The 21,463-nt window shown below is 43.2% G+C and overlaps 1 protein-coding gene across 1 annotated transcript in view; it reads left to right on the forward strand.

Annotated features, from left to right (window-relative positions):
* Window positions 1–21,463, forward strand: part of SNX29 (sorting nexin 29) — a 557,276-nt gene that overhangs the window by 285,858 nt on the left and 249,955 nt on the right. The window lies entirely within an intron of this gene.

A 21,463-nucleotide genomic window follows, 5' to 3' on the forward strand; every position in this document is an offset into this window, starting at 1 on the left:
AATTCCACATCCTGTTTGAAGAAATTTCATAACCCATTTGCCACAGTTATAAAGCCAGGGAGGGATTTTTTTTTCCCCCCATTTCTCATTCCCCTTGGCTCTGAGTACACCCCAGGATCTGAAGAACAGTCTGTATTATCTCAGTCTTGCATGCTCGCTGGTGACTTTGTAAACAGAATTTAACTGACATTATGCTGGAGGCACAAATAATATCCCACTTTCTTTGCCATCTATCTCTATTGAGTCCACAGGCTCAATTATTGAGAAAGCTTGGTTTTGTCAGGAAAATAAGTTCCACTGGCTGGAAGCAAAAATGAGATGGGGGCATCCAGGCTGATCTGGTAGAACCCTTGTGGGAACTGGAAGTTTTATCTAGCTTTTGAAGTAGACTCAGTCTTACCGAGACATTGATTTTTCACTCCGTGATTTGCGTAGAATTAACAGAGTAGTGTACTAAGCACTTGGTAGAGCACAGTATAACAGAGTTGGTAGACATGTTCCCTGCCCATAACGAGTGTAGAGTCTAAAAGGGGGAGGCATACATTAATATAAATAAATTATGGATATGTCCATAAGTGCCGTGGGGCTGAAGGAGGGATGAATAAAGGGAGCAAATCCAAGTATAAGGACAGTGTAGAAGGGAGTCGGAGAAGAGGAAATGAGGGCTTAGCCAGAGAAGTGATATTAAAGGAGATATGTCTTCAGTCGAACTTAAAATGGAGGGATCGTGATTGTTGGATATGAAGAAGAAGGGTGTGAGAAGAGATTGGGTTACAGAGAGTAGGTTAGCGTTAGAGAAGAGCAGTGTGTAGATTGGGTTGTGGTAGCAGAGCAGCGAGGTGAGGTAGGAGGGGACAAGGTGACTGCTTCAAAGTCAATGGTAAGGAATTTCTGTTTGATGTGGAGGTGGATAGGCAAGTTCCCACTAACCAAAGGGCCAGCTAATGATTTTGGAAACTAGTCTGAGAGGTCCAGTCATGTGACAGAGAAGTAGACCAGCCTGCCATGTGTTGTCACTTGGGGTGGGAAGACCTGAACTCACCATCCCCACGGAGTGGTGTATTAGGCAGGGTAGAGACAAGAACACCATTGCTTCCTGTTTTTTTGTGGATTTTTTTTGTCTTTTTTCCCTTCTTTCTAAATTTAAAATGTATTCCCAGGGATTTTCCCCAGACAGCCACTTTTTCCTTCACCCTCTCAGTACCACAGACAAAAATGAAGGTTTTAAAAGTACCCCATAAAACAATAAACTCCCTCCAGAAAGTGGAGAGTTGGTGCACTTTTCTTGGGAAAATCCCCAAGTTCTGAGTTTAGATTTATAAACAAATTAGAGAAAGCCAATTTCCTGCCCTGGTGGTTTCCAGGGACACCATGATGCAGGGCACCGTTTTCTGGCCGATGATTGGTCAGAGATCATCTCCTCATCTCAGTGTTGTCCCTAGAGAAGTACTGACTGGTGTCTAGAACACAGTCTCCCTTCTGACAGCACACCAAGCTCAAAAGTGAAGGATCCATTGCTCAGTTCCACGAATCCTATCCATCAGCTTTGGGATTTATAAGGAAAGCACAGGAAATAGAAAAATATCAGCTTTGAAACTGGTGCTCTGTAAAGTTTTCGAGGCTGACTAACATTTGAAGAAGACTTTGAGCCCACCTGTGGCTTTGCAGATTTTAATGTGCACCACTGCTTGCAAATGTACATATGAATAATCTCCACTTGGTGAGTATTCAGTAGGTAGCATGGGGCTGTAATCGATTTTTATATGTAAAAATCACGTATTTCCATGTAAATGTGTCATAAGAGAAGCAACATGGCTCAGTGGCAAGAGCCTGGGCTTGGAGTCAGAGGTTGTGGGTTCTAATTCCGGCTCCACCACTTGTCAGCTGTATGACTTTGAGCAAGTCACTTCACTTCTCTGTGCCTCAGTTCCCTCATCTGTAAAATGGGGATTAAGACTGTGAGCCCCACGGGGGACAACCTTGATTACCTTGTATCCTCCCTAGTGCTTAGAACAGTGCTTGGTACTTAGTAAGCACTTAACAAATCCAACATTATTATTATTATCATCTATGTATTCAAAGGCTGAGTCAGAGAGGTGGGATGCTGATCAATTGTTTTAGGTAAAAATTGGATTTGTAATCTGCTGGAGGTAAGGCTACTGTTTTCCCTGGAAAAGGGGGCATTGGTGCCTGGTTCATTTTCAGAACCAATGCAGAAGCACCGGGATAGGCCATTGTGTTTGGAAAAAGAAGACAAATGAGACTTCACCCTCCCAACCTTTCCTGTGATTAATGAAGCTCTTCATGTGCTTCTTCACCCTGGCTTGCAAGGTATTACTCCACCCTGGGTGCTTCTTCCTTTCCCAGCTATCTGTGGGAGGGAGCTTGATTACCACCACGGTGCTCCGGGCTACTAAATTCCCTTGGCTTGGTTTCGTGTGTACTTGATTCCATTCATTTAATCATATTTACTGAGGGCTTACTGTGTGCAGAGCACTGTACTAAGCACCTGGGAGAGTACAGTACAACAATAAACAAACATGTTGCCTGCCCACAACCAACTCACAGTCTAGAATGGGGGAGACAGACATTAATATAAGGCAGGGCTCTATTGGTTTTCCCGTGGGACTCAGACCTCCAGTTTTGGAGACGCAGGGATAAATGAGAATTTTAAATTAATAAAAGTGGAAAAAATCACCCACTCAGCACCACGGATCTACATTGTATTTAAAAAAAGGAGTTTTAAAATGACCATAAAACTCACTTTTCCTTTGGGAGAGCTGTTCATTTGGCAACAATCTATATTACATGAGCTGGCTTAAGAGAAAGAGCATGGCCCTGGGAATCAGAAGACCTGGGTTCTAATTCCAGCTCTGCCTTTTGCCTTCTAGACTGTGAGCCCACTGTTGGGTAGGGACTGTCTCTATATGTTGCCAGCTTGTACTTCCCAAGTGCTTAGTACAGTGCTCTGAACACAGTAAGCACTCAATAAATATGATTGATTTGGGAGATCAGGTACTGGGGATTCGATTTTTTCCCTTTTCCTCCTTTTCTTCCCAAAACCTCATAGCACCTTTCCAGTGATTAACAGGGAGCTTTGATGCCCTGAGAAATGTAAGATCCCATAGTGTTGTTTAATGCTCACCATACTCTTGTTAATTATCTACCCCAGTTCATTGGTAAAGACAACAAGTTCAAGAGAGCTTAAATGAAGTCCATTTGGAAATGCTGTTTCCTAACCTTTAGTGCAGTGCTTTTTCCCCCCACTTCCCCCTCTCCACCCACCCGCCTTAACTCCTTCCCTTCCCCACAGCACCTATATATGTATATATGTTTGTACGTATATATATATATATGTATATATGTATATATATATTTGTACGTATTTATTACTCTATTTTACTTGTACATATCTATTCTATTTATTTTATTTTGTTAGTATGTTTGGTTTTGTTCTCTGTCTCCCCCTTCTAGACTGTGAGCCCACTGTTGGGTAGGGACTGTCTCTATATGTTGCCAACTTGTACTTCCCAAGCGCTTAGTACAGTGCTCTGCACACAGTAAGCGCTCAATAAATATGATTGATTGATTCCCCTAGGGAGTCGGAAGATGTCAGCCATCTTTGGGAATCTTAAAAATTTTCTCAGGCAGTTCATCACAGAAATGACTTTGTAAAATTCCCGGAGCGGGTGTATGATATCTGCTCTGAGATGTACTAATGGGAAGCATTGAATACTTACTATACCTAAGCTCTGTGCTAAGCACTTGGGTGTGTGCAATATAAATCAGGCACCATCCCGCTCCTACATGGGGCTCCAGTCTAAGAAGGGTAATTAGAACTCTGCAATTTAAAGAAGCAGAAGCAGTGTGGCTTAAGAGAAAGAGCATGGCCCTGGGAATCAGAAGACCTGGGTTCTAATTCCAGCTCTGCCCTTTGTCAGCAGTGTGACCTTGGGTAAGTCACTTCACTTCCCTGTGCCTCAATTTCCTCATCTGTAAAATGGAGATTAAACCCTACTCCCTCCTACCTAAACCGTGAGCCCCATGTGGACAGGGATGATGTCCAGCCTAATTATCTTGTTTCTGCTGTTGCCAATTTGTACTTCCCAAGCGCTTAGTACAGTGCTCTGCACATAGTAAGCGCTCAATAAATATGATTGATTGATTCTACTGTGGAAGAAGGTGGTCAGGGCTTTACATTTGCCCCCTTCTCTTCTGGATCCTCCTCTCTGAACTATTTTGCCTCTAGACCCGCTTGATTGTCTCAAAGCAGGATGCTCAAGGCAAGCACATCACATAGCCTCTTCCTTTTGTCCATTTTGCCTGTCTTATCAGGGCGATTACCATATCAACTCAAGACAGGATGAAGCTATTCCCCTCAGCTTATCAGTGGTATTTGATGAGCAGGAGAACAAAGCAGGGCCAGGATGGGAAACTGCCCAATGGGAATGATTGTCTTAAAGTATGTATCATTCATTCAATCGTATTTACTGAGCACTGACTGTGTGCAGAGCACTGTACTAAGCGCTTGGGAAGTACAAGTTGGCAACACATAGAGACGGTCCCTACCCAACCGTGGGCTCACAGTCTAGAAGGGGGAGACAGAGAACAAAACAAAACATCTTAACAAAATAAAATAAATAGAATAAATATGTACAAATAAAATAGAGTAATAGTAAATGAATAAATAGAGTAATAGTATTGTACTTTCTGATCACTTGTGGTTACATACCAACTATATATATGGAAGCCCTGTATTGCATAGATTTGAGCTGGCCTTGACTAGTATCTGCCATTCTGCCCTTCAACCACTGCTCCCTACTGTAGAAGCACATGTAAAAATAAACTTGTCTCTGATCTACCCTCTTAAACACAACATAGAGTACATAAAGTTTTCTTCGACACTACCCTGGCACTTAGTACAGTGCTTAGCACATAGTAAGTGCTTAACAAGAACCATAATTATTGTTATTATTATTTGAAACAACTTTTGTTTCCACAAAATGAATGCCTCTGTACTGAAGTTCACTCCCTTTTTGTGTTAAACTAATGAATGATTCCCCAGTGGTATGAAGAAATTAGCATTCCTCTTCTCTTCTTTCTCCTCCTCCTCGTTGTCCTCCTCCTCTTCCTCCTCCTCCTTCTCCTCCTCCTCCCCCTCCTTTCCTCCTTTTCCTCCTCCTCCACCTTCTTCTCCTATCTCTCCTCCTTCTCCTCCTCCTCTTCCTCCTCCTCCTTCTCCTCCTCCCTCTCCTTCTCCTCCTTCTCCTCCTCCTCCTCCACCTTCTTCTCCTATCTCTCCTCCTTCTCCTCCTCCTCCTTCTCCTCCTCCTTCATCTTCTCCTCCTTTTTCTCCTCCTCCTCCTTGTTGTCCTCCTCCTCCTTCTCCGGTGACTCAGTGGAAAGAACCCGGGCTTGGGAGTCAGAGGTCATGGGTTTGAATCCTGGCTCTGCCGCTTGTGAGCTGTGTGACTTTGGGCAAGCACTTAACTTCTCCGTGCCTCGGTTCCCTCATCTGTAAAATGGGGATTAAGACTGTAAACCCCACATGGGGCAACCTGGTCACCTTGTATCCTCCCCCGTGCTTAGAACAGTGCTTTGCACATAGTAAGCACTTAACAAATGCCATTATTATTATTATTATTAAAGGGTCTATCATTCCCAATTAATAAATTTGGGCACTGGGAGAATTGGGCGTAGTATTTCCAATATTTATGTGATAAGGAGTAAGTATTGATTGCAGTCTAATTTGTGTTCTTCCTTATGTTGTCTCACCCAGGAAGTGTTTTGTGTTATGGCTGAAAATTCTGTTCTGACAAAACTGGTAATAATTAGTGGCTGATAAATATTTGGAGTCCATTTGAAGCAGAATGACCTAGTGGCCTGGGAGCCAGAGGACTTGGGTTCCAGTCCCGGCTTTGCCACTTATCTGCGGTGTGATCTTGGGCAAGCCAATTAACCCTCCTGTGCCTCAGTTCCCCCATCCAGAAGATGGGGATTAAGGCTGTGAGCCCTATGTGGGACAAACTATGTCCAACTTGACTAATTTGTATTTACCCCAGTACTTAATACAGTGCTGGGCACTTCAGTAAACACTTAGTAAATACTGCTACCAATTCTTTGCTTTTTTTTTAAAAAAAAGGCTTCCCCCTTGCTTTCCCTCCCAAAAGACATATTGTCTTATAATAATGGCATTTATTAAGCACTTACTATGTGCAAAGCACTGTTCTAAGCACTGTAGAGATGAACCTGTATGAGAACAGCACTGGGGCATTGTTGGGAAAGTCTCTTTCAACAACCTATAATAGCTAAGTTCTCGACCTCCAATTTAATCAAATGCTGCCTGATATGAAAATCTAAGCCTCAAGGGAAGGACCTTTTTAATGTTCATAAAATTTAATGTTTTTCATTTAGAAACTTGTCTATCATTTATTAAGTCCCGTTTGAAGTGTTTTAGACTCTCTGAGTATTCCATCAGAGGGAGGGTGACTGAGGAGGCCTAATTTTCCTAAGGTGTGAGGATGTGACGAAATCCTTTCAGGCTTTATGTCTTTAGCAGATTATTGTCGTAGAACTTGCATGGCTAAATAAAAGCCCAAGCAACTTGATGGTTGACACTTCTGAAGAAGATGTGGGTTGAAGAGCATGCTGTAGGCCTGGGATGTTTTAAGAACTTAACAGGTAGAACAAAATCCCACAGAACCAGTCAGGATTTTGCAATCTTGAGGGAGTACAGGGCTCGGGGAAATATCAAAATCAAGAGGGAATTTTTCAGAAATTACAAGACACAGTCTTGCAGACCAGATTCACTGTGACATTTTGACTGATTGTATTGCATCTTAATTACAGCTATTGTAAGAAATTGGCCCATTCAAAAAAATTAATGTTAGCATTCTTAAAATGAAATTGTACATTATGGCAGAAAAATGGGGAATTTTCTTAGTTTCCATTTTTCTTCCCTATTGTTCAAGCAAAAATAAGTCCCCAAACTTTTACAAATCAAACCTGATTGGTGTGAATTGATGCTTTGGCAATAAGACAATGGTAGGAAGGCAGAGGACCCAAGCGGTTATATCAGTTGTATTTACCAAGCCTTATTATGTGCAGAGCATTGTACTAAGCACTTGGGAGAGTACGGTATAACAGTTGGTGAATACATCTCCTGCCCAAAAAGCAGCTTCCAGTCTAGATGGGGAAACAGACATCAATATAAATAAGTGATGGATATGTATATAAGTGCTGTAGGATGAGGGTTAGATAAATAAAGGGTACAAATCCAAGTGCAAGGGTGGTGCAGGAATGTGAGGGAGTAGGGGAAATGAGGGCTCAGTCAGGGAAGACCTCTTGGAGGAGATGTGCTTTTAATAAGGCATCCAAGGTGGGGAGAGTGATCATCCGTTGGATATGAAGAGGGAGGATATTCCAGGCCAGAGGCAGGATGTAGGTGACAGGTCAGCAGCAAATTAGACCAGATTGAGGTACAGTGAGTAGGTTGCTGTTTTTCCCAGACTGAGCCCCCTTTTTCCTCTCCCCCTCCCCATTCCCACCGCCCTACCTCCTTCCCCTCCCCACAGCACCTGTATATATGTTTATACAGATTTATTACTCTATTTATTTTACTTGTACATATTTACTATTCTATTTATTTTGTCAATGATGTGCATCTAGCTTTACTTCTATTTATTCTGATGACTTGACAACCGACCACATGTTTTGTTTTATTGTCTGTCTCCCCCTTCTAGACTGTGATCCCGTTGTTGGGTAGGGACCGTCTCTATATGTTGCCAACCTGTACTTTCCAAGCGCGTAGTACAGTGCTGTGCACACAGTAAGCGCTCAATAAATACGATTGAATGAATGAATCAGCCACGTGAACATTCTTGGTTGTAGTAGGAAATCAGCAAGGTAAGATAGGAGGGGGGTGAGCTGACTGAGTGCTTTAAAGCCGATGGCAAGAAGTGTCTCTTTAATGGGGAGGAGACTGGGCAACCATTGGAGATTCTTGAGGAGAGGGAAAACATGGACTGAATGGTTTTTTTTTCTGTTTGTTTTGTTTTTTGAAAAATGATATGGGCAGCAGAGTGAAATATCAACTGGAGTTGGGGGACACAGGATCTTGTCTCCAGTGTTTCAACAAAGAGATTTTTGAAGCTTGGTCCTGTATGTCAGGGGGCCTGCCGAGCTAATCAACTAGGTGTTGATTATTTTACGCTTACTACTACTACTAATAATTGTGGTATTTAAGCTCTTACTATGTCCCAAGCACTGTTTTAAATGCTGGGGTAAATACAAGGTAATCAGGTTGTCCCACATGGGGCTCACAGTCTTAATCTCCATTTTACAGACATTGATATAAATGAATTACACATATGTGCATTAAGTGCCTTGGGGCTGGGAAGGGGGATGAATAAAGGAAGCAAGTCAGGATAACGCAAAAGGGAGTGGGAGAAGAGGAAAGGAGGGCTTAGTCAAGGAAGGCATCTTGGAGGAGATGCTTTGAACGTGGTGAGAGTCGGAGTCTGTCAGATATGAGGAAGGGAGGGCATTCCAGACCAGAGGTAGGACGTGCCTGAGAGGTCGGCGGCAAGATAGATGAGATCAAGGTACAGTGACAAGGTTGGTAAGAGGAGTGAAGTGTGTGGGCTGGTTTGTATTCATTCATTGTCGTATTTTTTGAACGCTTACTGTGTGCAGAGCACTGTACTGAGCACTTGGGAAGTACAAGTTGGCAACATATAGAGACGGACCCTACCCAACAGCGGGCTCACAGTCTAGAAGGGGGAGACAGACAACAAAGCAAAGCATATTAACAAAATAAAATAAATAGAATAATAAATATGTATAAGTAAAATAGAGTAATAAATCTGTACAAACATGCCAAATTGTACTTCCCAAGTGCTTAGTACAGTGCTCTGCACACAGTAAGCGCTCAATAAATACGAGTGAATGAATATATACAGGTGCTGTGGGGAGGGGAAGGAGGTAGGGTGGGGAGCCCACTGTTGGGTAGGGACTGTCTCTATATGTTGCCAACTTGTACTTCCCAAGCGCTTAGGACAGTGCTCTGCACACAGTAAGCGCTCAATAAATACGATTGATGATGATGATGATGAGGATGGTGGGGGAAGAAGAAGGAGGGGGCTCAGTCTGGGAAGGCTCCAAGTAGGAGAGTAGTTAGGTGAGTAGGAGGGGGCACAGAGAAGTTGTGACTTGCCCAAGGTCACACATCAGACAAGTGGTGGAGCCGGGATTAGACCCCCGCATCCTCCGACTCCCAAGCCCATGCTGTTTCCACTAAGCCATGCTGCTTTTCTTACTGTACGCCAAGCACTGTCCTAAGCACTGGGGTTGATTCAAGCTCGTCCAGGCTATGCTTCTTTGGGTAACTACAGTTTGAGAAGCAGCATGGCGGAGTGGATAGATCATGGGCTTGGGAGTCAGGAGGTCATGGGTTCGAATCCCAGCTCTGCCACTTGTCTACTTGTACTTCCCGAGTGCTTAGTACAGTGCTCTGCACACAGTAAGCACTCAATAAATATGAATGAATGAATGAATGAAGACTGTGAGCCCCATGTGGGACAACCTGATCACCTTGTATCCCCCTCCAGCACTTAGAACAGTGCTTTGCACATAGTAAGCGCTTAAAAAATGCCATCATTATGATCTGTAAGCCTTTTGTTGGATAGGGACCATCTCTATATGTTGCTAACTTGTACTTCCCAAGCGCTTGGTACAGTGCTCTGCACACAGTAAGCGCTCAATAAATACGAATGAATGAAGACTGTGGGCCCCACGTGGGACAACCTGATCACCTTGTATCCCCCTCCAGTGCTTAGAACAGTGCTTTGCACATATTAAGCACTTAACAAATGCCATTATTATTATTATGCTGTGTGACCTTGGGCAAGTCACTTCACTTCTCTGTACCTCAGTTACCTCATCTGCAAAATGGGGATTGAGACTGCGAGCCCCTCATGGGACAGGGACTGCGACCAACCCGATTTGCTTGTATCCACCACAGTGCTTACAGGGCCTGGCAAAAAGTGAGTGCTTAACAAATATAATTAAGCAGCTCAGAAGTCCTGGAAATTTTAAGACCTCCCTCAACTTTCCTGATTCTCCTTTTTAGCCTGTGATGTTGAGGGAGCATGATGCGGATCTCCTGATCAGCGAGACTCTTTTGGCTCTGGCTTCAGTGCTCTTTGAATCTGTTGTTAAGCAGCTCTCATTGACATTCTACTCAGTACGATGAGGATGGGAAATAATCAGCTGGCAAGCTCTACCAGAGGCCTGGTGTAGGCCTGCCTTTGTGGTCCTGGAGCAAGTAAGTTTGTTTGTTTTTGTGGTATTTGTTGAGCAGTTACTATGTGCCAGGCACTGTGCTAAGTGCTGGGGTAGTTGCAAGCTGAGTCAGGTTAGACACAGTCCCTGACCCACATGGGGCTCACAGTCTTAACCCCCATTTTACAGATGAGGGAACTAAGGCCCAGAGAAGTGAAGTGACTTACCCAAGGTCACACAGCAGACAAGTGGCAGAGCCAGGATTAGAGCTCAGGCCCTTCTAATAATAATAATAATAATAATAGTGGCATTTATTAAGCGCTTACTATGTGCAAAGCACTGTTCTAAGGACTGGGGGGGATACAATGTGATCAGGTTGTCCCACGTGGGGCTCACAATCAATCCCTATTTTACAGATGAGATAACTGAGGCTCAGAGAAGTTAAGTGACTTGCCCAAGGTCACACAGCAGGCATGTGGCGGAGCCGGGATTCGAACCCATGACCTCTGACTCCAAAGCCCGGGCTCTTTCCACCGAGCCACGCTGCTTCTCTGCTTCTCTAACTCCCAGGCCTGTGCACTATCCACTAGACTATGCTGCTTCTCAGTTTCTCAGTTGCCACTGTTACTTCCGTTACGAGTCTGTATTCTTGGGGCCACTCAAGAGACTCCTAACCTTGAGTAACATCTGGCCTAGGAACTAGGTAATCAGAAAATTGAAAACTAAATATTGAGTTTTACTGGACCCGATGAAGAACTTCCATGTCACATACCCCATATTTGCTTTGTCAGTTTCCTGGCCTTTTTAGCTGAAGGTTTTTAAGCAATTGATATGTCACCCTTGGATTCATCAGGCAAATTATGGGCTGAGGATTTTAATTTAGATAGGGCTGAATTTCCCAAAGCTGTCATGTGCGAGATCAAAACAGCCATGGGGAAGAATACATAGTGTCTTATTTTACAAAAGAAGATCCTGTTATTGTCAGCTTTTTCAGGTCCATCTCTGAGCCTGGCTGGGGCACTGAAGGCCAGAATAAGATCTTGTAATGATGTTGTTCCTGGAGATTGGAGCCGGCAAGCAGTTTCAGGTGGCCAGTTGGCCATTTTGAGTAGCTTCCTCCTCTACTTTTTCTTTTTCTAACCTAGGTGATAGGCTCTTGGGCACTCTTCCTTTGTTACTCACTGTTTCTTAAGCCACTGATGGAGACCTTTTCCCCTTTCCCTCCCATTAATGTCAGTCAGTCAGTCATATTTATTGAACACTTACTGTGTGCAGAGCACCATACTAAGCACTTGAGAGAGTGCAGTACAATAGACATATTCCCTGCCCACAATAAGCTCGCAGTCTAGAGGGGGAATACAGACATTGATATAAATGTTACACATATGTGCGTAAGTGTCTTGGGGCTGGGAGGGGAGATGAATAAAGGAAGCAAGTCAAAAAGGAGTGGGAGAAGAGGAAATGAGGGCTTAGTCGGGGAAGTCTTCTTGGAGGAGATGTGCCTTCAATAAGGCTTTGAAGTGGGGGAGAGTCAGTGTCTGTCAGATATGAGGAAGGGAGGGCATTCCAGACTGGAGGCAGGACATGTCCGAGAGGTCGGCGGCGAGATAGATTCATTCAGTCATATTTATTGAGCGCTTACTGTGTGCAGAGCACTGTACTAAGTGCTTGGGAAGTACATGTCGGTAACATATAGAGACAGTCCCTACCCAACAACGGGCTCATAGTCTAGAAGATGGGCTCATAGTCTAGAAGATGGGCTTCAAGGTACAGTGACAAGGTTGGTAAGAGGAGTGAAGTGTGCGGGCGGGATTGTAGAGGAGAGTACTTAGGTGAGGTAGGAGGGGGGGCGAGGTGACTGAGTGCTTTAAAGCCAATGATGAGGAGTTCCTGTTGGATGCGGAAGTGGATGGGCCACCATTGGAATTATTGGAAGTACGCGGCTATTCCTGTGTGTTCTTAGTTATTGTGTTTAAGTGGTATGTGCCTTTCTCTTAGGACGTGATTGAGCCTCCTCTTTGGAGCCCGATTAGACTCAGAGTTGTGCCTGGCTCTGCCTATTTCTAGCCCCCTCCCCCAGGGTTCGCTGATGTACTTCTGTATTTGGCTGGCTAACTTGAGGCTGAGGCCTTTAGCTTGTTTTCAGAAGTCGCGGTGTAGGGGCATGGAGGGAGAGGGAAACCATTTGCTATCCACGGTCCAGTGACAAGTCACCTGCAGAGGAGAATCCCATTTTCCGAAGCAACAGAAGTCATCCATCAGGCAAATTCTCTGCCTGGCAGCTGTGTCAGACTGTCATTGCCTGTGCTGTTAGGTTTTCTAGGACAGCTAAATTTGCCCCTTCCCTAATCCAGTGCCTTACTGTTCTAGTATAAATGGAGTTAGAATACATTTAATTTGTTTTGTTGTTTTGGCTTCTTTTCAAGTCTTGGTAGTTCCCACCCTCCCTTCCTATTCCTCCTCATCATCTTCCTGTTATAACAGTCCTATTAGGAAACAACATTAAGGAAAAAAAAGGAAAGGTCTGCGGTTCTGATAAGGTGAACCCTGACCATTTCTACTCCATGACAACAGAGGATCGAGAAAGAGGAGCTAAAAGTGAAGCAAGGCAGCATTTGGCTGTAATGAAAAACAGGTTGTGTACTAGGAGGAGGAAAAAGAAAAGTTTAGACTTTCTAAAAGAAGTCTTAGCCTTTCTCTTACTAGATGACTTTAAGAAAAGAATAAATAATTATCAGATGATCTCTGGATCAGCTCTGTTGTTGTACCAGCAGAATTTGTGTCATAATTAGTGAAGAGATACTTCTTGTAATGTCTTCAGCCGCTGTTATTGTAGGTGCCAAAATCCAATGAAGAATTATATTTTCGTTTGGATTAAAGTAGAGAAATCAATGTTCTATTAATTTCTGACAGAGATTTGGAGCTATCTAAACAGAGATGTCTGTGGAGCAGCAGGTGGGGAGGGGATAATAAGGGAGGGATGAATATGCAGTGCCACATTAGATGTCTAAAAGCTCAGGGACTTTGTTTCAACAGAAGCTGACATATGGCAATTAATTAGGGAATTTCTAACTAATGACTAAATCAAGAGGAAGAAAAATTGTTCCTTTCCTTGCATTAAATTGAAGAGAAAAATATTGAAATGACTGTCAAAAAGTATAAATATGTAGATTTTTCTTTCCTCAATATATAAAATAATACTAACCTGGCTATTGATATCAACTTTGTAGTTCTGAACTTGGAGCCTTTCCCTATATTCCGTTTTGGTTATACATTAAATATATCCGTTGGAAGAATTATTATCCTCATATTATCAATCAATGGTATTTATTAAGCGCTTACTCTTTGCAAAGCACTGTCTAAAGCACTTGGAGAGTAAAATATGCTAGAGCGAGGTGACACAATCCCTGCCCACAAGGAGCTGACTGACTAGAGGGTTAGACAGACATTAAAATAAATTGCAGATGGATTTGTACCTGGGAGCGTCACCTAGAAGCAGCATGGCCTTGTGGATAGATCACGAGCCTGGGAGTGTAAAGGACATGTGTTCTAATCTTGGCTTTGACAATTGTCTGCTGGGTGGCCTTGGGCAAGTCACTTCACATCTTTGTGCCTCAGATACCTCATCTGTAAAATGATAATAATAATGATGGTATTTGATAAGTGCTTACTATATGCCAACCACTGTTCTAAGCTCTGAGGGGGGGATACAAGGTAATCAGATTGTCCCACATGGGGCTCACAGTCTTAATCCCCATTTTGCAGATGAGGTAACTGAAGCACAGAGAAGCCAAGGGACTTGCCCAAAGTCACACAGTTGGCAAGTGGTGGAGCCGGGATTAGAACCCATGACCTCTGACTTCCAAGCCTGTGCTCTTTCCACTGAGCCACACTGCTTCTCTAAAATGGGGATTAGGACATTGGGCCCCATGTGGAACGGGGATTGGGTCCAACCTTGATTAGCTTGTATCTACCCCAGCACTTGACATCCCACTCCTTACATACTTGTTCTCTTCACCCGCTCCTCTCTGTTCTCTCCACTGCTCCCAAGCTAACCTTCTCAGTGTACCTTGCTTTCTACTCTCTCCACTTATTCCCACTGCTTAAACCCTTCTCCCTAACTGGAATTCCATTCCCCCTTCAAATTTACCAGACTGCAACTCTTCCCACCTTCCCCAATTAAATTCCACCTACACTGGTCATGGTGTCCCACCACCTTAAGCGCTTATGTCTTCACAGCTTACTTAGGACTTAAGCAGTGCATATACTTTTCTTAATTATTCAATTAGCAGTTTTCCCATATTCTGCTTATTAGCAATATCTCTCGATCTTTCACCGGCTTCCAGGATCTTCAAATAACGAGAAGCAGCACGGCCTAGTGAATAGAACAACGGCCTAGCAATCAGAAGGTCATGGGTTTTACCACTTATCTGCCGTGTGACCTTGGACAGACAACTGATTGATCGGGCAAGTTAAAAGGAGTAATCTCACATGCTCGAGTTGTTCTTCTTTAACTAATATCCCTTCCTCCCCCACAGTTCCACTTCCTCACTGCCTCCTTTCGAATTAAAACCAACCGATGGTATTTACTGAACACCCACAGTTAGTGTTTGGGGGGGAAAGCAGGTGAGGCTAAAGACATGTACCCTGTCCACAGTGAGTTTACAACCTAGTACAGGAGACAGGCAGACAGAAGTTACAAGTAATGGGAGCGGGGGGAAGAATAAACACAACACTTTATTAGGAGGAGGTGTATTTACTGAATGACCATTAGGTACAATGCTTAATGCAGTGTGCATTTACCATTAGGTGCAATGCTTAGTGCAGAATAATCACTCAAGAAGTCTAAAACAGGTTGCCAACTTGTACTTCCCAAGCGCTTAGTACAGTGCTCTGCACACAGTAAGCGCTCAATAAATATGATTGAATGAATGAATGAATAAAACGGGAAAGTGAAACTTCTTTACTATCCACAAAGAGCTTACACTCTAATGGATGAGGCAGACATACAAATATTAACAAGTAAGTGTAATCAAAATGAATGACCGAATGAACATCCATACAGAAGTAGCTGAGGGTGGATATATGTGCAGACTTGCTAGAGAGGGCCGGTGGGTTTATATGACTTGGAGTACTAGGAATTGATCTGTTTTTGGAGGTAGTGGGCTTTAGGAAAGTTCTGAACATATGGGAAGGTGTGGTCATTTGGCTTTGGGGTGGGAGGAAGTTTCAGGTTGGGGGAACACTGTGCCTCATTTTCGCCTGTCCTGCCGTCGACCCCAGGCCCACGTCCTCCCCCGGCCTGGAATGCCCTCCCTCCGCCCATCCGCCAAGCTAGCTCTCTTCCTCCCTTCAAAGCCCTACTGAGAGCTCACCTCTTCCAGGAGGCCTTCCCAGACTGAGCCCCCTCCTTCCTCTCCCCCTCCCCATCCCCCTGCCCTATCTCCTTCCCCTCCCCACAGCACCTGTATATTTGTTTGTACAGATTTATTACTCTATTTTACTTGTACATATTTACTATTCTATTTTATTTTGTTAATATGTTTTGTTTTGTTGTCTGTCTCCCCCTTCTAGACTGTGAGCCCGCTGTTGGGTAGGGACCGTCTTTATATGTGGCCAACTTGTACTTTCCAAGCACCTAGTACAGTGCTCTGCACACAGTAAGTGCTCAATAAATATGATTGAATAAATGAATGAATGAATGGTGTTGCTTCTTGCATTTTCTTAAAACACTTTCAATATTTATTTTTCATATCATATTCCCTGAGGTTATTAAGGGAACGGCACTGTTCAGAAAAATCTAACTAATAAAATGAATCACTCGTTCATTCATTCAGTAGTATTTATTGAGCTCTTTCTGTGTGTAGAGCCCTGTACTAAGCACTTGGGAAGTACAAGTCGGCAACATATAGAGATGATCCCTACCCAACCATGGGCTCACAGTCTAGAAGGGGGAGACAGACAACAAAACAAAACATGTAGGCAGGTGTCAAAATTGTCAGAACAAATAGAATTAAAGCTGTATGCACAATGAGAGGCTATAGGAAGACTTTCTTGACTAGGACTGGCTTTTGCTCAAACTTGCCCATAATAAGTTAAAGAAACCGGGGCTGGGAGAAGAGAGGGAGGGTGGAGGGGTTGAAGATAGAGCTTTTCTCGATGGGAAGAATAGAATACTGTTCTGGGTGAAATACCCATTCAGCATGCCCAGATTTGACTGTGCAGTTACCGGGCAAGATTTAAGAATTTGGCATAGCATACTGGCATATCATTAAACTAATGATAACTTCTAATATTTAATTTTTCATGGGGCATAGTGACAGTGATACCATAAGCTTTGGACAGGGTAGTTTAGGGGGTAATCTCTCCCAGAATGACCTTTGGAAGTATCTTACTGTTATTTTTTTTCCTTTTCTTTTTATGGTATTTGTTAAGCGCTTACTAATCCCCATTTTAAGAGATAACAGGCACCGATAGTGAGGTGACTTGCCCCAGGTCACACAGCAGACAGGTGGTGGAGCCGGGATTTGAAGTCTGATCCTCTGACTCTTAGGCCTGTGCTCTTTCCACTAGGCCATATTGCTTCTCATTCTGAGCCAATGCCTTCAGTAGTAAAGGTTTCTGACCAAGAACCGCCAAAGACATGCTGGCCAGGCTCATCAGGAATCCTGAAAATAGCTGGCTCAGGTGGGCAGTGAAAACCAAAGTAGCTATCGAGGTAGCTACTTGGCAACCGTCTGCCAGCTTTGGCACCCCGCTGCAGTCACTTCAGCTGAAAATTAGTTTTGCACTTAAAATTTCCTTCTGCTCTTGGCAATATGCTATGCTCCTCTCTTTCCGACTCACTTGTACACCTATTGCCCAGCGGGAACATGACTGACAGTGAGAGAGTGCAAATTTGCTGTGCAGACTATCACAATCAATAATCAATTCCTATGCCCAGGTTCTCTCTCTTTTTTATGATATTTTTTAAGCGCTTACTATGCGTCAAACACTATTCTAAGCGTTGGGGTAGGTGGAAGTGAATTAGGTTGGACACAGTAACTGTCCTGCATGGGGCCAACAGTTTAAGTAAAAGAGAGAACAGGATATCGATCCCAAACTGGAAACTTGTCCGTTATTTGTGATTGGAGATTCCATCATCATGTATAAATTCTAATTAGACATACATTTTCATGAGATATATTAAAATATGTGTATCATAAGGGTCTGTTGAAATAGATATGAGTCAGTTGAGATCTATGCAGTGATTCTTTCAGTTTAGGGTGTCTCGCCTCAACTCCATTGTATTATCTGTGGCTTAATAAAACTATGATAAGGCTAAGCAATTTTTATATCTGTGAGAGAAAAACTTATAGTGAAACACAATAAAAAGAGGGAGCTAGGATGTTTCTTTGCTTGGAAAATTGTTTTAACACTGTTCCTACTGCAGAATCTTCCTTTGGAAATGGTAGTTGGGTTTATTTAAGATCCCATTTTATGGAACGTATTAGCAGTTATTTAGGAGCAATATTGGCAGTTATATATTTCTTGCCTACTATGTGGTAAATTGGTTCCCAGCCTTTAGTAGGTCCATGAAGAGCTTATGTGAATTCAATTTGAAGATGTTAGAATGAGTATTCTCAGAGGTATTACATTTGTTTAGTATTGGCCAAAAGGGAATAAACTTTATCATTTTGATCACAAAGCAAGTATGTGTGCACTTGCTAGGAATATTAAGTTCAGCTCACAGGGAAGAAAAAATTGATTAGAAGGATACACTAAGGCTTTTTCCCCAACTGATCGTATTATTAATCAGAGCTTTGTGGGGAACTTTCTTCCAATCTTAATAACTCCCTTTTGGTAGGTGGGTAATGTCTCCCCTAATCTCTCAGATGACTTGTCCAGTACTGTGCAGGCTAATGACTCAACCAGGGTTACTGCTCATAGACCAATCAATCTTATTTATTGAGCGATTACTGTGTGTAGAACGCTGTACTAAGCTCTTGAGAGGGTAGAATATAATAGAGTTGCTAGAAAGATTCCCTGCCCACAATGAGCTCACAATCCAGAGAGGGAAACAGACATTAATATAAATCAATTACACATGTGTACATAAGTGCTGTGGGGTTGAGGGAGGGGTGAATAAAGGGAGCAAAACAGGGCGACACAGATGGGAGTGGGAGAAAAGTCAGTCAGTCGTATTTATTGAGCGCGAACTGTGTGCAGAGAACCGTACTAAGCGCTTGGGAAAGTACACTTTAACAATATAACAGATACATTCCATCCCACAACGAGTTTACAGAAGAGGAAATATGAGGGCTTAGGGAAGGCCTCTTGGAGGAGATGTGCCTTCAATAAGGTTTGAAGGTGAGGAGAGTGATCAACTGTCGGACACTAGGAGGGAGGGCATCTTAAATATTATTATTTCAATATTTTTGCCTTCATACTGAGCCTCGGTGCACGATTGTGTAGATGAAGACTTTTTTTATCACAAACTGCTGAAAATTATGCCCCCACTTCTTAAGGCAGGTGAAACAGCCTCAGCCTCAAGGTAAGCTTCAGCAGGTCTATTGCCTGAGAGAGTCAGAGGGTAATTTAGCCCCTCGGTGCTGCAAACAATAAACCAGACAGCCCAGCAAGAGACAGTCATTGAACAATGCTGGCTTGGACTAAGGGCTGGCTCCTACATTGGCCTTTTCAGTGACCCAGGCAGTAGCAGGTGAATGTCACCATGAGACATTGTCTTTGAGTGCAAAGGAAGTTGGGGAGGGACCGTCCTTAGATGTTGCCAACTTGTCCTTCCCAAGCGCTTAGTACAGTGCTCTGCACACTGTAAGCGCTCAATAAGTATGAATGGGAAGGGATTGCGACTGAGTCGGATGGGGGGCGAGGCCGGCGGACCCTGCGGGAGCCGGTCGTGGTGGGAGTAGAGGCAGTGCGTGATGACTGCGAGTTCCGTTTGAGGTGGTATAAAATGGGGAGCGAAACGTGGTTCCCCAGGGCCTGGCGGTCGTTTGGTTTCCCCCTCGTTCCGCTCTCCATCCCCCCCATCTTACCTCCTTCCCTTCCCCACAGCACCTGTATATATGTTTGTACGTATTTATTACTCTATCTATTTATTGTACTTGTACATATCTATTCTTATTTTGTTAGTATGTTTGGTTTTGTCTGTCTCCCCCTTTTAAACTGTGAGCCCACTGTTGGGTAGGGACTGTCTCTATATGTTGTCAACTTGTACTTCCCAAGAGCTTAGTACAGTGCTCTGCACACAGTAAGCGCTCAATAAATATGATTGATTGATTGACAACTATCTCCCCCTCTAGACTGTAAGCATGTTGGGGCAGGAAATGTGTCTGCTAATTCTGTTTTATTGTGCACTCTCAAGTGCTTAGTAATAATAATGGCATTTATTAAGCTCTTACTATGTGCAAAGCACTGTTCTGAGCGCTGGATAATAATGATGGTATTTGTTAAGCACTTACTATGAGCAGAGCACTGTTCTAAGCACTGGGGGGATACAAGGTGATCAGGTTGTCCCATATGGGGCTCACAGTCATAATTCCCATTTTACAGAGAAGTTAAGTGACTTGTCCAAAGTTACACAGCTGGTAAGTGGCGGAGCCGGGATTAGGACCCATGACCTCTGACTCCCAAACCCGTGCTCTTTCCACAAGCACTCAATAAATATGATTAGTTGATTGATAGCTCTCTATGGGTATCTCTACCTAATTTCCCTAGGTATTTTCGTATAATTTCTACTCTCTAATTTGTATCCGCTGTTCAGGGGGTTTGAATATCTGGACATCCTTATCCAGGTGATAAAGTGAAAACAGCAACAAATTACCTGTTGATGGATGATTACAGCTGGCATTCTGATGTGTTCTTAGAGCAGTGTCCTAGAAAGGGGAAACTAGAAACTTTCTAGAAAGTTTCTCCTCTCTAGAAAGGAGAAACTTCACGTCCTTTAGCCTCTCCTCCCTGTAACTTTGTAAGGGACCAGCCGGGTCACTGGAATGACCTGTTAAAAATGACACACGTTGATGGCTTTCTGTCAGGCTTTTTTAAAGTTATTGTGACCACTATGAACTATTTGAAACTGTGACTCATTTAATTGGCGAGCCAAAAGATCTGAACTGGGTTTAAGATATTATCTGGTGATTAGAATGAATTTGGAAGAGAGAGAGAAATGGTTATTCTCAGAAAATGGCCATTTGTCTTTCTCCAGTGACCCTCGCAAGGCTTGAATTTGAGACAGTGGCAGATTATGCGGGCAAGGTGTTTAGCACAGTGGTCTGCACACAGTAAGTGAGGATGGGGGCAGGGAGGGGGCCAAATTTTTGCCCTGGTCAAGCAGCGTGGCTCAGTGGAAGGAGCATGGGCTTTGGAGTCAGAGGTCATTGGTTTGAATCCCGGCTCTGCCACTTGTCAGCTGTGTGACTTTGGGCAAGTCACTTAACTTCTCTGTGCCTCAGTTGCCTCATCTGTAAAATGGGGATTGACTGTGAGCCCCCTGTGGGACAACCTGATCACCTTGTAACCTCCCCAGTGCTTAGAACAGTGCTTTGCACATAGTAAGAGCTTAATAAATGCCATCATTATTAAGTGCTCAATAAATACCCTTGATTGACTGATTGATTTGGAATTATGAAAGATCATTTCATGGAGTATGTAGGTAAGTTTCTGGAACAGTTTTCCCTGAGGTTTGTAAAGTGCATTGGATTTATCTAAACTGTAAGCTCATTCTCTAGACTGTAAGCTCCTTGTGAGCAAAGACCATTTCTTCCAACTCTGTTATATTACACTCTCCCAAGCAGTTAGTACAGTGTTCTGCGCCCAGTAAGAGCTCAAAAAAATATGAGATTGATAGATCTTCTTTTCTATAGATGAGGATGGAGATTTTTGATATTGTAGGTTTATGGTAATATGGTATTAAAAATTGATCAAATATGTTTTAATGTAATGGTATTTTTCTGATATATGATCCTCCATCAACCTTGAATCACATTTCACCTTATTCCGTATTTAATTTTAATGTTTTGTTTATCACTCCCAGGAGCGAAAGTAATTGACTTTTTGAGTAGCTTTGAGCTGACTAATTTATAAACCAAATATCTCTCTTTTTCCCTGAATGACCTCAGCATGCATGGAAATGAAGCCCTGTTGTTGATATATGCAGTAAAGGAAGGGAGGAAGGGAAAAA

This window comes from Tachyglossus aculeatus, chromosome 21 (genome assembly GCF_015852505.1).
Source record: "Tachyglossus aculeatus isolate mTacAcu1 chromosome 21, mTacAcu1.pri, whole genome shotgun sequence".
Classification (NCBI taxonomy): Eukaryota; Metazoa; Chordata; class Mammalia; order Monotremata; family Tachyglossidae; genus Tachyglossus; species Tachyglossus aculeatus.